Source organism: Musca autumnalis, unplaced genomic scaffold (assembly GCF_047663935.1).
Source record: "Musca autumnalis isolate F117 unplaced genomic scaffold, ASM4766393v1 scaffold_229, whole genome shotgun sequence".
In the NCBI taxonomy this organism is placed as follows: domain Eukaryota; kingdom Metazoa; phylum Arthropoda; class Insecta; order Diptera; family Muscidae; genus Musca; species Musca autumnalis.
The window spans coordinates 24,935-41,447 of NW_027411788.1; the positions used below are offsets into that span (position 1 = coordinate 24,935).

At 34.5% G+C, this 16,513-nt stretch overlaps 1 long non-coding RNA gene across 1 annotated transcript; it reads right to left on the reverse strand.

Moving 5' to 3' along the window:
* Positions 1-11,667: 11,667 nt before the first annotated feature.
* On the reverse strand, positions 11,668-12,671 carry LOC141396315 (uncharacterized). Its single transcript, XR_012411142.1, has 2 exons — positions 12,422-12,671; positions 11,668-12,349 (listed from the first exon to the last, which is right to left on the reverse strand). It is a non-coding gene; the product is annotated as an uncharacterized lncRNA (long non-coding RNA).
* Between the last annotated feature and the right edge of the window lie 3,842 nt (positions 12,672-16,513).

Here is a 16,513-nt window from a genome sequence, read left to right on the forward strand (position 1 = left end):
ATATAAATCCCATGGAACTGTACCACCCGATTTTCGGTATTCGCCATTAAATGGGATTTAGTCTTCCTTGGGGCATAAGCATTCCCATTCTGTGTCCAGTTTTTGATAAAGCACCCGATGTTGGGTATTTGCAAGATTTTAGCCAAATTATTAAACTGAAATGGCTATAATTTGGTTTGTTGGGGGTCGTAAATACTTCTGCAGAGTATTGTCGCTACAGGTCCACTTTTTGATAAAGCTCCCATAGAATGATACCTCATGAATTTCTATAGTAAAAAGGTTTTGCCTAATTTTCCCACCGAAATGGTTGTTGTTGGTCTCCGTCGGGGGTCGTAAACATACCTGCAGAGACTTGTCGGTATAAGTCAACGTTCTGATATAGGTACCATAATCAGTTTGGAGGTCTCCCACCGTCATGGCTACAATTTGGTATTTAGTCCCTACTTTCTGCATTACCAGCAAGCTGAATAATGGGTTACTTCTTAAAATTTTTAAAAGGAAATATTACATTGTGATTAGGGGTTCGACTGTAGTCCTTGGCAATATTTGGTTTTCTCCGTCATAATTGTTTGTAAAGAAGACCTGCTCACATAGGGACTTAGCTGACCCGGTTCCGCGTTGCTGGCCCGTCGTTTTGGATTTCCATGTAAGCATTAGTAATCTATCAACAATTTATCTATCTAATATTGATACCTCCAGATTTTCGAACCGAATTGACGACATGTCGATGTTTTGGTACAACCCTCATACAATGGTATCTCCAGATGTAGAATAGAAAGTCACTTAAATTATAGCTTCTACCATACGATGTTTAAGGGTATAATTAACTTTGTGATTCTGTTTGCAACACATCGGAATATTCGTCGGAGAACCTATAAAGTATGTATAAATTTGTGATCAACATAAAAAATAAGTCGTTATAACGATATCTGTCTGTCTATCTGTTGAAATCATGATACAGCTCGCGATATTTAACATATAACTCTTCAAATATGTACAGAAGTTTCTATTTATTACTCGTAGCATGTTTGGCATTGAAAAGTTATAATATCAGTCCACATTTTGATATAGCCGCCATACCATTAATAGTGAATCTGATCAGAAAGAATAAAGTTTTCAAAAATTGGACGCAATCGCGATATTCTGATTCAAAAAACCCATTATAGACAGAGGCCACAATTACTATTGTTTTTACTAATACGTCTAATAATCTCTGAGTTTCGCTATTTGTTAAAACCTGTTATGGGAGAAGTCCCCCATCCCCCCCATCCCCTCCATTTTTTGTATTCTACCATCTTATGAACCTGCACACACGGAAGTCTAATTTAGAACATCATGTCAGTCTTAAATAATTTATATACATTTAGATACATCATAGCATAGTTTACCCGTCGTTTTAGTGACCATTTCACATTTTTAGACGTTCCAGTTATTTAACCATATTTGAAATTACGTTTTGCCTGGTTTCTCAATCAATTTTTTGGAATTTCGATCACGCAGCATTTTACATTATTGAGGTTGTACTGTATTCCAAAATGTGGGGTTGATCGCGCTTTCCCACTTATTGAAGCAGTGTTTATAGTTTTTGTGTAGTCACGCTTACTAAAATTAAGGATATTAACTATAATAATACATTTTCGAAAAATTGGGCTGACCGCGATGTTCCACTTCAGAGATGACCATTCAGGATCGAGACAGTATTTACCATAGTATTGCAAGTAATTTTTAAACAATACGTTCAAAAATATCCTTAATTTCACGTTTTCTTAAAAAATTTTGTGGGGGAGGTACCCTGGTCACTCCACTGACCAGTATGAAAAATAGTTAAAAACCTATTCTCAGACCTAAAAACTCCACATACAAAATTTCATCGAATTCAGTCCAGCCGTTTCGGAGGAGTTTAATTTCGAACATCATGGCAGACTCGAAGAATTTTATATATATACATAGATTTTTCTAAGCGTGAATTTTTTATTTTAAATATTTTTCCCAAACTCTGATTATACCCTACACCACTATGTGGAAAGGGTATTATAAGTTTGTTTTGGGAAAAATTCATGTAACACCGCGAAATATTCGTCGGAGACCCCCAATGTGGTATACCAATCTTCATATCTCGGCGAGATAAAGCGATTTTGAGATATGTATCCGTCTGTCCATTATAAATTGTAATCAATCCATTTGGCATGGAAGTCGGTTTCACATCAGAATAGATCGCTATTTTAATTGGTGATGATCGTGAAATATTTAGCGGGTGAAATGGACCAAAAACATAATTTTTATCCGATTTTGTAGCTGCTCTGTAGGTCGCAATAATAGTCCGATCGCCTCGAAATTTTAAATAAGGTAAGAGTATATGACATAGAAGAAGTTTGCAATTTGAGATGTCGATCAGATAATATTTAGAGGGTTAAATGGACCACAACTTTTGTGTGAAAATTGTGAAAATTTTTAATAAACAGCTTATATCTTTTATCCTGAAAGACACATTCCCCACTCGTGAATTATGTCTGGAAGACGATCTCTTGGCCTTTCAATTGATGTCAATTATTTTGATGTACGTGATCAGATAACAGAGTTACAGCCTAATATATCCAGCTTTTTGTCTGTAGTGTACTCAGAAACCCGCTAGAGGTCTCAATTATATCTCAATAGTCACGAAATTTTGCACAAGGTAAGAGTTTAGGTTGAAGAAAATGCCAATAATTTTGCATGATGATCTGATATTATTTAGCGGTTGACATACACCATTACTTTTGTATGAAAAATATACAAATTTTATTTTTGGTTCATATTTTGATTCCTGGAGGGCATATACCGGCAAAGTAGCCAACATATGCAATAATAACTACTGACCTTTCCCCAGATGCAAATTGCAATAATGTGTCTGCTAGATATCGCACTACTGATATATAATGTGTTTTGTGCAGAGAACCACAATTTCCTCCTATGCTACAAATTGTATCTATCATGACAGAGAATTTTTCAGTTCAGTTGTCCAATTGGATTTTTATACAAATATTGCAACATGGGGTCGCCTCGCCACCTATTTTATACCTCAGGATTTAGGGTAAAGGGGATACAAACAAAATACGACCAAATATGTGTCTCATCGAAATATTGGTTTTAGACCCCAAGTATATATGGACGAAATTCGTTTCAGACAATTTGGAGTCTATTTAGCGCTGTCCGTTCATCTGCCTTTCTTAATGTCTAACTGGCTGGTGCGCACGATAATTCTCGAACATATCTACCGATTAGAACCAAATTTTATAAAACGTAATATTTTTCCCAAACTTTGTTTAAGTTCGAATGTAGGTTATGTCGGTCCACACCTCCCCCAAATAAGTTCAAAATTGTTTTCGAAAAATTGTGTGAACGATAACTGGCGAGCTGAGCAATCGATTTGCTCCAAACTTTCCATATATTATTATTCCTTCCAGATATAGATCGGATAAGACTATATCGGTCCTTAGGGTACCTTCCACACAAAATTCGGAAAAGGGAAATTTAAGAGTCCTCTCGAATTGTTTCGAATATTCTTCAGCAGATTGTACTTGCGCAAATCCGCAAGTTAACTCTCAAGGGGATTTTCTGATTGGTCGAAACTTACACATCGTATTATTTCATCCAGTCATGTGTCAGGTCGGAATATGGACTATATCGGTCCGTCCTTCGAGGATCTCCCACACTAAATTTGGAAAAAGTGCAGTTTGAGGACCCGTATCGGATCTATTTGATCATTATTTTCTTTTTTGAAGAAGAATGCTCTTTTTACGGTCCCTATTCTGGTCCCTTTCCCGGGGTAAGTCATACTTCCTGAGATTATAGTCCAGAAGTTCCAAAATCTCCTGCCGGCTCCAACTAAAATTACAAATCTGAAAAAATAATTCTCAAACTCAGAAATTAGCTTCCTAAAATTGATTTGGTATAGCCCCATATTACGATACCTACAGATTCCACGTATTTTGAAGGAAACTCGTGTTACAAACTAAATATATTTTTAGAGTCTGTAGGTATATCACCGTTAGCGCAGCTGACTTATACTATCTTCTTTACTGTATAATTGAACATGAATAATTTTGGAATTTATAAATTTGTTTGCATGCATGTTTTTGAATTTCTATTCATTGTTATTTATTTCTACCGGTATAAAATATTTTTTTGATATCACAATATATGCCCACAGTGAACTATTTTTGAACAAGTGCACCATTTTTGGACGATAGATCTTTAATAAACTCGCAATTATCCCAATTATCAAATATACCAAATTTCATGGTATATATATTTATTTAGTTTAGGTGTATTCCAAAAAGGAACCTGATATTCAAAGACAATTTGAAAATGTAGCAGGAGGGGCTAATCAATTTGAATTTTCCAATTTTCGAATATTTTTTAGAAATGTAAAATTTATATATTTTTCCACAAACATCCCAATAAAGACAAGGGAGGCTTCTCTTATATCAATGGATTCATATTAAGTTATTGATATGTGACCTAGTTTTTATCGCCGAGTCCGAACGGCGTGTCCTAAGTTGCCACTTGTAGAGACGTCTTTCATGGCTGAAATACTCAGGAAATATCGCCAACATTACTAAGGGATATTTTGTCATCGTAGACAATTTGATGGGAATCGAATTCCTACAGGTTGTGGTGTAGGGTATCACATGGTCGGCCCCGTCCGACTGTAGACTTTGCTTACTTGTTTAAACTTGATGTGATGAGGTGGCCGACTCCACAAAGTTATTTCTTATTATTCTTATTCAAATTATCATTTGCTGAAATCTAATTCGCAGGGTAGTGGTGTAGGGTATCGCATGGTCGGCCCTGTCCGACTATAGCCTTTGCTTACTGTATATATATATATATATATATATATATATGTGTATATATATATATATATATATATATATATATATATATATATATATGTGTGTATATATATATATATATATATACAGTATCGGACAAAACATTTGCAACAGACACAACTCTAATACACCAACCATCTCACCATTACCAACTTAATTATTTGTTCCATTATGCCTGGTGGGGCATTAGTCGCCAGTAAGTTTGAGAATATGGCAAGAGGGGTTTCCATATATAGTCCAAGTGTTCTTATATAATTGTAATAATTTTCTATGGTTAATTCCGATACAGAACTAACATTTTTCACTTCTGTCGTTTTAAGGAACCTCCATAAATGGGCCCGATATGGGGCCGTTATTCATATCAGGCCCTCGTTATATGGACTTCAGCAGACTAAATCACACAAAAACGTGAAAATGGCATTTAATTTATTATGAGTGGACTTCGTATTCAACTGTAAGGTATTTATAGTGATAATACTAGATTATATTCCCCCGTTATACGATTTCCTTTTCAAATAAAAATTAAATTAAAATATTATGTTCCTATTCATTATGTAACTTTACTAACTTTATAAATGGGTGTATTCAGTCTTAAAGAGACCCTTAACTAATAAAAATCTGGATGTGACCCAAAAATAATGCAAAAAATCAAAATCGGAGCCTTATTTATATAGCAGCGGAGTGAGTTGCAAATGTTTTGTCTTGCTGAAATATGGAATATTTCTTTAAAGTGTGCTATTAAAAGTGAAACACCGATATAAGGTATAAAAACTAATTGTGGGTGTTTCCTTTGGAGTATGAAGAACACCTTAATACTGGAAAATTGAACAAAAAGTTGATTTTTACAAATATTGTATGTGTCTGTTGCTAGCTGACCCGGTCCGCGTTGCTGGCCCGTTGTTTGGGTTCTCTAATCTATAATGATCGGTGCACGTCAATTAACATTGCTATATATTGGATTGTTGGTCTCGGGTGGGGGTCGTAATTATTACTGCAGAGAATTGTCAGTATAGGTCCACGTTTTGATATAGCTCCCATAGAACGGTACCGGCTGATTTTCGCTATTTTTGAGTATTTAACATCATTATCACACCGAAATGGCTAAAATTTGGTTTTAATGTAATTTAAAGAGGAGAGCATAAATATTCGTATCGACCGAAAGACACGCCTTTTTATTTGCGCTCGGTATGCAACAGTTATAGGTTCACGTTTTGATAAAGCTCCCATAAAGCAGTATCTCCCGATTTTCGATAGTTTGGAGATATAGTCACTTTTGGGGATCGTAAACAGTCTTGCAGAGAACTTTCAGTATACGTCCTCGTTTTGATATAGCTCCCATAGAAGGGTGGCGCCTGATTTTCGCTATTTTTGGTGGATTTAACCTCTGGATAGTGGCATCTCAAGTTATCGGTATTTTACTGTATTCCAAAATGTGGAGTTGATCGCGCTATCCCACTTATTGTTTAGTGTTCAGCGTTTATAGCATTTTTTAGGCACGCAAAATTATGTATATTATCTGAAATAATAAATGTTTGAACATTTTGTGATTCCCGCGATATTTCACTTCCGCGAAGACCATTCAGGGTCAAGACGGTAATTACAGTAGTATTGCAAACAATCTGTAAACAATACGTTCAAAAATATCATGGACTTTAAAAAAATTGAAGGAGAACCTCCGGTCACTACACTTAGCCATACTAAAATAGCTCACGACCGCGCTATCCCACTTGTTCAATCTAGTGTTCATATCATTTTTGTGTCACGCTTACTAAAATTATGTATATTAATTGAAATAATACATTTTTGAAAACTTTGTGATGACCGCGATCATTCAGGGAAAACAATCTGTAAACAATACGTTCAAAAATATCAAAGATTTCTGATTTTCTTAAAAACATTGTGGGGAGGACCACCGGTCACTATTCTTAGCAGTAAAAAACAGCTTACGATCGTTCTAATTAATTGAAATAATACATTTTTGAAAATTTTGGGATGAATGCGATATTTCACTTCCGCAACGAACATTCAGGGTCAAGACTGTAATTACCATAGCATTGCAAACAATTTGTAAACAATATATTAAAACGTATCTTGAATTTCGGCATTTTTTTTTTAAATTGTGGGGAGGACCACCGGTCACTACACTTAGCGGGATAAAAAACAAGTAAAAAAGTATCAGTCGGCTTTGCCGACAGAGATATACCCTCAGCCTGTGAAAATTGAAACACTTTTTCCACAAAAAAACCTATGTATTTAGGGGGTTTCAAAATTTCAGTCGCATGAACCGTCAAAAATGTTGATTAGGATTAAAGTTTAAGAATTTTGCGGAAGAGTCACTTAAAGGAATGTACCGACATGGAATATGGTGGTGCCATAGGGGGTTCTTACACCCTTCGGGCTGTTTTCTCAAGAAGTATGGACTTGCCTCCGAAACAAATTTTACCATCGTAATTGAGGCAGCGAATGTAAGTTGCTTCAACAAAAATCAAAGTGATTCAATAGCAGGTCTTAAAGTGAACTTAACCAAAACTTTGTGTGGGAGGTACGGGATGGAGTGGACAAATATAGTCCATATTCGAACCTGATCTATATCTGGTAGATATTATGAGAATGTGTAAAGTATGGACCAAATCGGTCACTCCCATAAAGAGTTATCGTGAGCACAATTTTTCCGAATATTTTTAAACTTTTGCGGGGTAGGTACCTGAAGGAGTGGACCGATATGACTTATCTACAAACTTAAACTAAGTTTGGAAACAATATTACGAAGGCCAAATTTTGGCCGGAATCGGCATATACGTTCGAGAATTATCTTGCGCTTCCACCCATAAACATGGTGTCATAGGGTTTGTTTTTCAACATTCAGGCTATTTTTTCAGGAAGTATGGACTTGCCCGTGAGGAAACTTGTACCTTCGTATAGGGGACAGTGAATACAAGATGCTACAACAAAAACCAAGGCGATTCGAAAGCAGGTCGTAAACTGAACTTTTCCAAAATTTTGCTTTAATTTAGCACAATACATTGGACAAACTCTAAAATTCTTAATTTCACCCATACATAACATAAAAAACTCGTTTGAATTAAAGGAAAAACTCAATAGCATTACCTTGGATAAGGATGACATAATAGTATCTTTTGACGTGGTGTCGCTATTCACAAACATCCCTACACACCTAGCAATTAAGAACATAATGGACAAGTGGAAAATTATAAAAGAGAAAACCAGTATCCCAAAGCAACATTTCCTCAAAATACTACAATTTATCCTCAATGACAACAACTATTTTAAGTGCAATAACAAATTATACCACCAAACCTATGGCATGCCAATGGGGAACCCATTATCCCCTACGATCGCTGATATCGTATTGGACACTCTACTGGACGAAGTACTAATGGAATTGAAGGAAAAGGGAATCAATATAAAATTACTGACCAAATATGTCGATGACATATTTGCAATTATAAACAAAAGTGACGAACAAATCATATTACACCTTCTTAACACATATCACCAAAAAATCAAATTTACAATGGAGAAAGAAGAAAACAATAGACTAGCCTACTTGGATATGTTGATAATAAGAGACATGGATAAAATCAAAACAGATTGGTACACTAAAAAAAAATGGCATCTGGACGAATAATAAACTTCCATTCGACACAACAAAAAAATATGAAAGTGAATACTGCAAAAAGTTTACTGAATAAAATCCTTTTCTTAAGCGACGAGCAATTCAAAAACAACAACATACACAAATTTACCGACATTTTAACCAAAAACTGCTATCCACCTGCACTAATAAACCAAATCATAAATAGTACAAACACAAACGATAATAAAAACATTGAGAAAACGGACAAATGTTTCCTAAGTTTACCATATGTTCCTAAACTTACAAAGACTAAATGTATGAAAGACATCATTGATAACACAACAACATCACTAGCATACAAATCAAACGAAACACTTCAAACACTATTTAAAAGACGCAAAACAAAAGGAGACAGATTACAGCAGAGCAATGTTGTTTATGAAATTACATGTAAAGGCAATGACAAAGAGGAATGTGGAAAAGTATACGTTGGCACAACCAAACGAAAGCTAAGTATACGAATGAGCGAACATCAAACTGACATTAGGAATGGTTCAGAAAAAACTGCACTCTCTCAACACATTAAAGACAGTGGACACACAGCGGACTTAAAAAATGTCAAAATACTGGATAAGGAAAGAAAAGAGAACAGAAGATACACACTAGAAAGTTTAAGGATACAGCAACGAATTGACAGATCAGTAAACACAAAAGAAGATAAAGACAAGACAAAACATCAGTATTCCATTGCAATCAAGTAGTAACAGTTCTGTGATATTAGCTTAGTTTTAACTTTAATTATTTTTGCAATTATTTTTCTATTATTTATATTAAATTATGTGTGTGCAGTCCCGTTTTTTAATATAAGGAAAAAAGTTTAAAATAATGTGAAATACCTAATGTAAGTTAAAACAAGTGTAATATCTAACAGAAAAAGTCTAATAAGAATCCCACCTTTTTATTTTGTTACTAGAATTTCGCCAATAAAATAACACTCTTGAGAAAGTTGGAATAAAACCAACGAAACGTCGAGTGGAAATGAAATAAAACTTAGTTTTTTATTCTCATTAAAAATACCTGACCAAAAAGCCCAACAACAACACATTTCGGTACTCGAAGGAGTTTACCGATTGAGTCCATATTGGAACCTCATCTAAGTCTGATAGAAATTTCATAATGTGCAAAGTATGGACCAAATCGGTTGCTCTTTTCAAGAATTATCGTACGCACAAATTTTCCGAACATTTTCGATCCATCTCTGAACTTGAACTAAGTTTGGACAAAATATTACGGAAGCCAAATTTTGGACCGAATCGGAAGATCCGTTCGACACTTATCTTATCTGTAACTTTCAGGCTATTTTTTCAAGAAGTATGGACTTGCCCCTAATGAAACTTACAGCGTCGTATAGAGGACAGAGAATATAACTTGCGTAAACAAAAATCAAAGCGATTCGGGACCAGGTCCTAAACTGAACTTATCCGAAATTTTGTGTGGGAGGTACCCGAAGGAGTGAACCGATTGAGTCCATATTGGAACTTCATCTAAGTTTGGTAGAATTTAAACGATGTGCAAAGTATGGACCAAATCGGTTATTCCCTACAAGAGTTATCGTGCGCACAAGTTCTGCGACAATTTTTGAACATTTGTGGGGGAGGTACCTGAAGGAGTGGAGCTATATGGCCCATCTTCGAACTTAAATCGAATCTGGGCAACATATTTCGGTACCCAACATTTGAACCGAATCGATTGATCCGTTCGAGAGTTATCGTGCGCACCACACCAGCCAGACAGACAGACGGACGGACATTGCTAGATCTACTCAAAATTGTCTGAAACGGACATCGTACAAACATACTTGGGGTCTAAAACCATTATATTGATGAGGCACATTTTTGGTCGTATCAAAGTGTAAATACCCTCTTTAGCCTAAAGGCTGAGGGTATAAATAGATTACGACCTATTCTCAGACCTAAAAATTCCACATACAACATTTCATAAGATTTCCCAATCGATTTTTCGGAATTTCTATATAGTGACATCTGAAGTTATCGGGATTTTACTGTATTCCAAAATATGACGTTGACCGCGTTATCCCACATATTGAAGTCAGTGTTATAGCGGTTTTGTAGTCACGCTTACTAAAATTTGGTATATTATCTGAAATAATACATTTTTGCATAATTTGGGATGACCGCGATATTTCACTTCCGCGACGACCATTCAAAAAAAATATATAGCCTATTTTCACCACCGGTGTTCCCAGTACATTATCTGAAATTTTCAAGAAAATCGATTCAGCCGTTTTTGAATCTATTCGGAACATACAAACAAACATACTAACATTCACACATTGCCTTTTATATATTATATATATATATATATATATATATATATATATATATATATATATATATATATATATATATATATATATATATATATATATGTCGGTGGATCGTTGAAAAATATCCTTTGGTCAGTGAGTCCTTAAATAATACTCTTTACACAATCCACGATGTTTGGCCTGAGATGTTTTGAAAAATTCCACGTTTTTTGGACTGTGAACTCTTGAAAATTTTCCTTAAAAAATCCACCCGAACATTGGTGGCGTTTTTTTTGTTGTTGTTGGGATAGCTAATACAATTTTGTGTTTTCAAAGTAGTCTTGCTTAATCCTATTGTTTTTTAAAAAACAGCTAATTTTTTTAGTAAAAAAGGTTTGTCATTGTTCGCCAGGGGTTAAGGCAGGGCAGACTAGTTTCGATCCACGCAACTGTATCTCATCAGTTCCCTTGTTTCTTGTTTGTGGATATTCTCCACCGAAGTTATTTTTCAATACCTTCTTCAACAGAAAGCTTTTTATACCCAAACATCAATCGCCAGCTCAAAGTATAAAGGTGAACAAAGAAAAAACTTCAATGAGAAGTTTTTCTTTGGCAACCTAACACAACACCGACGAAAGTGTTTGCGAAACAAACCAAACATTTTCCCACTGCTATGTGTCGTTAAATTTCTACGAATGCACATAACAAAACGTTGTTGGTAGCTTGTCGCAACCAACCATACAAACGGTGCCAGTGTTTCTCAAATCGAACATTGGTGGCGTCGTTTTTTATTGGGATAGCTAATACAATTTTGTTTTTTTTTTTTTTGTTTTTCAAAATAGTCTGGCATAATCCCTCGAATTACATTCTTTAAAAATCCATTTATATTTTATTAGATTTTTTAAAAATTTGATTAGAAAATATGATAAAAATACAGAAAACCACGAAGGAATACATTGGGAGTGCGTTAAAATTTTGACATTTGGTACAGTAGCTAGGTATGGAAAAGTGATTTCAACAATTTCAGATTTTCAATTACTTAGCTTCAGATAATATCGAAAATATTGTTGCTCATTAGAGTCTGCTTACATACTGTTATCCATCCGGATTCATAAACAAAATTTTTAGGGCTTGGGTGTGGAATCCTCTCTAATAAACAGTTTCCATTTTTATAGTAATCCATAGTTTGAAGCATATTGAACACATACAAACCCACAGGTATAATGATCTCAGGTCGTAACAATTCAACCTGTTCTTGTAATGCGTTTAAGCACGATTCTTCCATTGCCATTGTTTCCATGGGCATTCTTTGTGCTAAAGATTCAAGCGATACACTACGTCCATTGTTGTCAATAAATACCAAAGGGCAAAAGTTGTGTACGAAGCAATTTTGAAAGAAACGATCCAAGAAATCTCCTCATCATTGAAAATCGCTTTTATTAATTCCCAAAAATGTTGACTACTTTGTTCTTCTTCTTCTTCCAGTGAATCCAAACTTGTAACATCTAACTGCATTCGATGGCGCACAGTAGGAATGTCTCCAAAGGGAATCTAAAATTTAAATATTTAAATGTGGGAGTAAAATTGTATGGAAATAGGTTCTTCTTTTCATTCCGAACTTACACCAGTCTGTAGTGATCCATAGAGTGAGGGATTAATTCCAACAAACAAAATCCTTTTAGGTCCATTTAAATACTTTTCCAAAAAGTTGCGGTAAATATCTCCGCAATACTCAAACGGATGATAGATATGAAAATCGGATTGAAGTTCTGATGTTCGTTGCCTTAAAGTTTCGTGCAGCGAGTTGGAGCAATTATGAAATTGCTCCCATAATGGTTGAAGCTCGTCATTGGATGCCATTGTAAGACTAAGCGGTGTTACTTTGTGTTGTTGTTATTTTTATATGCAAAATAGTTTGCAATTTATCATGAGTCATCGCCGAAATGATATTTCATAGCTGTCATGCACCGATCAGTCTGTGGTGGAAGCTTCATGATATCTTCTCCGTCATGTGGTGACTTAGCTCAAAGTACAACTAGTAAGGAGATGCATGCGGAAAGCCAAAAAGTGAGCAAATGTATAAACTTTATTCCCTTTGGCTTTTCAAAATTATTTTGAATCCCCTGTTTAATTGGGATTTCCAATACGTTGTTATATTCGTAGTGGTATAGCTATGGAAAACAGAGTCTGATTCAAATTCAAAATCTGAATTGGGTGTATCTATGGCAAACAGAGTCTTAATAAAATTCAGTATTTTATAAAGGCTATTATTTTCTATTCATATGGGCTGTGTGGCTGAAGCCTTAACTGTGAATATATCTGTTAAACTATTTTGTTTACCGATTGACGAAGTCTGGAGTATTCCCCCATTGCCTTAACTTTATCATTACTTTCTTTGCAGAAAGTGATGTTTACAAAACGCACTGACCTTGTTTAACCTTTTTGTGATTTCGCTCTTTGGTTTAGTGCAACACTTCTGTAACCAGTTTCCGGTCTGTGGGGAATGTAGGATCCCCTAAAGCAAGCGATCAAAATATTCATTTTTATTTTTTTTTCATACGAAATTATTAGCCACCGTGACTATGATCGATTCTAAAGCTACATCGAGGAAACTCAAATATTCCGTTGATCATTGATTTTTGTCGTCCTCAGAATACGCTAAATAATATTTTCTTTGTCGTGGGGAGGAAAATACAGTACACAGTTTTGCAAAAAAAAAAAAAAAAAAAAATTAGGGGATTTTAAGAAATATACTACTTTTTAGAACCTTGTCATTTATCTGGACAATAGTGGACGTTTAAAATACCATTGGGAATTCGACTATACCAAAAAACACTCACCGACCAATAAACTTTGATTAACAAAATATTTTCAAGGACCCACTGGATTTTTAAAGAATATTTTCACTGGCATACATACCAATACATGTGAATTTTTTGAGGAATATTTCTCAATAATTCACAGACGTCGATTTTTTAAAGAATATTTTTTTTTTTTGGAAAATTTTAATTAAAAAATTTTAAAATCTCCACAGGCCAATAAACTTTGATTTTTTAATAAAAATTTTCAAATCTCCACAGGCCAATAAACGTGGAGTTTTAATAAAAAATTGTCAAATCTCCACATGCTAATAAACGTGGATTTTTTAATAAAAATTTCCAATACTTTACAGGCCAATTAACGTATATTTTTTAATAAAAAATTTTCAAATCTCGACAGGCCAATTAATGTGTATTTTTAAATAAAATTTTCGAATCTCTACAGGCCAATAAATGTGGACTTTTTAAATAATTTTTTTCAAATCTCCACAAGCCAATAAACATGGATTTTTTAATAAAAATTTTCAAATCTCCACAAGCCAATAAACGTGAATTTTTTAAAGAATATTGTTCAAGACTTCAAAGGCCAATAAACTTGAGTTTTTTAAGAAAAACCGTTCAAGGCTTCAAATGCCAATAAAGATGATTTTTTTCAGAAAAAAACGTTCGAGGCTTCACAATCCAATACAGGCGGACACTTTAAGGAAAACTTTTTAAGGAAATTTTTAAGGATTCGCAGGCCAATACGTGGAAGTGTTAAGGAAAACTTTTTAAAGACAAATTTTCAAGGCTTCAAACTTAAGTTGCTAAGACCTTCAGGTCCCCAATTTGTGATAAAAACCTCAGGATAAAGTTATTTTGTTATTAAAAGTGAAACTGTGAAAACTATCGGACAAACCAAAATCGATAACAATTTGTCTGAAGTGGTTTTCGTTAAAGTATATTTGGGGTCAAAAACTAATATTTCGGTTAGTCACATTTTTGATCGTATCAAAGTGTTTATACCCTCGTCAGTCTTATGGATAAGGTTTTTTTTTTGAATAAATATGCAGAGGAAAATATGGGCTGCTCTGTAATTAACGCATAAATCAAACAACATTACATTTCCCAGTGGTGTCAAAGTAACCCTCTGTGTTATATAGGCGCCATTTCCTGAGGGTATAATAAACAAAACAAGTACTTGAGTTCAGCCATAGCCCACAAAATCAGTTCAGCAACTACATTTATACGTTAGAATTAGGCGTTTTATATCGACGATTATCATTTACCCATCGTTAAAAAAATTCCACGGTTGGGAACGGTATGAATAATTTGATGTGGGCTCTGTTTTATGCAAGAGGAGGGTATTATTAAACATGTTTTTTCCGGGTTAAATAAAAAATAGTGGAAGAACACACAATTATAAAAGGTATTCCCCGCACATAGAATATCATGAAATTTCCACAATCAATATGCTTGTGAAATAATATCAAGAAAATCAGATTCCTACTGCTATAATAGCTAACAATGTTTGTAAAATACAATCAAACAATATTATTATAAATTATTATTATATACTTGCCACGAACTGGGCAAAACCCGCATCCTAAAAAAGCTAATGATCAAAACTCATCGAAAAACCCACACATGTATGTTGATACAAAATGCATTTCATTTAAGTTGCAGCCGATGTAAAAAATGGGAAAAGTGCAGCGCTGCATCCACCCAATGCAGCTGCGGCTTGACGACGGATGTCGTCGACGTCTGAATGATTACAGCAATGGCATCATAACAGGTTTGCGTTATCACAAATAGACAAATAGATCACATGGCAATGTATTGCGCTACTTTTGCTCAGCCACATTTGCAAATTTTTTACACTTTAAAAAAAGTTGTTAAAAATTATAAAATTTTTAGATTCTTAGCAGGATCTGCAACCCAACTAATGTTACTAACTGATAATTCAATATACAATGTTACTGGGTAACTTTATTTTACATTTCGTTTAAGGTCAGTAATAAATGACTGCAGACGATGATTGCAAATGACAACAAATTAACGTGTAAAGTAATACAAAACAATATTTTCAAAAGGCTCGTCAACGCGAGAATAGAAAGTATTTTTCATTGCCTCAAAGACCCAAGGATCCAATGACCACTAAACGTAGATTTTTAAAGAAATATTTTTCCACGACCCACCCTTAAAAATGCGGATTTTTTAAAAAATCTTTTTCAAGAACCCACTGACTAATAAACGTGGATTATTTAAAGAATATTGCTTTAAGAGTCCACCGAACATAAACATGCACTTTTTTTAAAGACTCCTATAACATGACAATGTTTTGTACACATTCCAAAAGCATGGAACCGAGAGAACAACAATTGATGAGAACAAATAAATTACCAAAGCTGTTGGAATCTATTCCTAAGTTGGCTTTTGGAAATTTGGCCCCATACAGGCCTAACTAACTAAACTGAATATTTATTTCGGTCCACAGCAACTCAAATCAATGAAGACAAATATATTTGAATATTTGTCAATATCTCAATTTACATTTTATTAGATTATACAATAATTTGGTTAGACTATATAATAATAAAAAAAAAAAACAAGTAAGCAAAGGCAATAGTCGGACGGGGCCGACCATGTGATACCCTACACCACAACCTGTAGGTATTAGATATGTGCAACCGCCTCGCACGTTGCATGTCCGGCTTCGATTCCCATCAAATTGTCTACGGTGGCAAAATGCCTCTTAGTAATGTTGGCGATATTTCCTGAGTATTTCAGCAATGAAAAACGTCTCTACAAGTGACAACAAAACATCTCTACAAGTGACAGCTAGGTCACATATCAATAACATAATATGAATCCATTGATATAAGATAAGCCTCCCTTGTCTTTACTGGGATGTTTG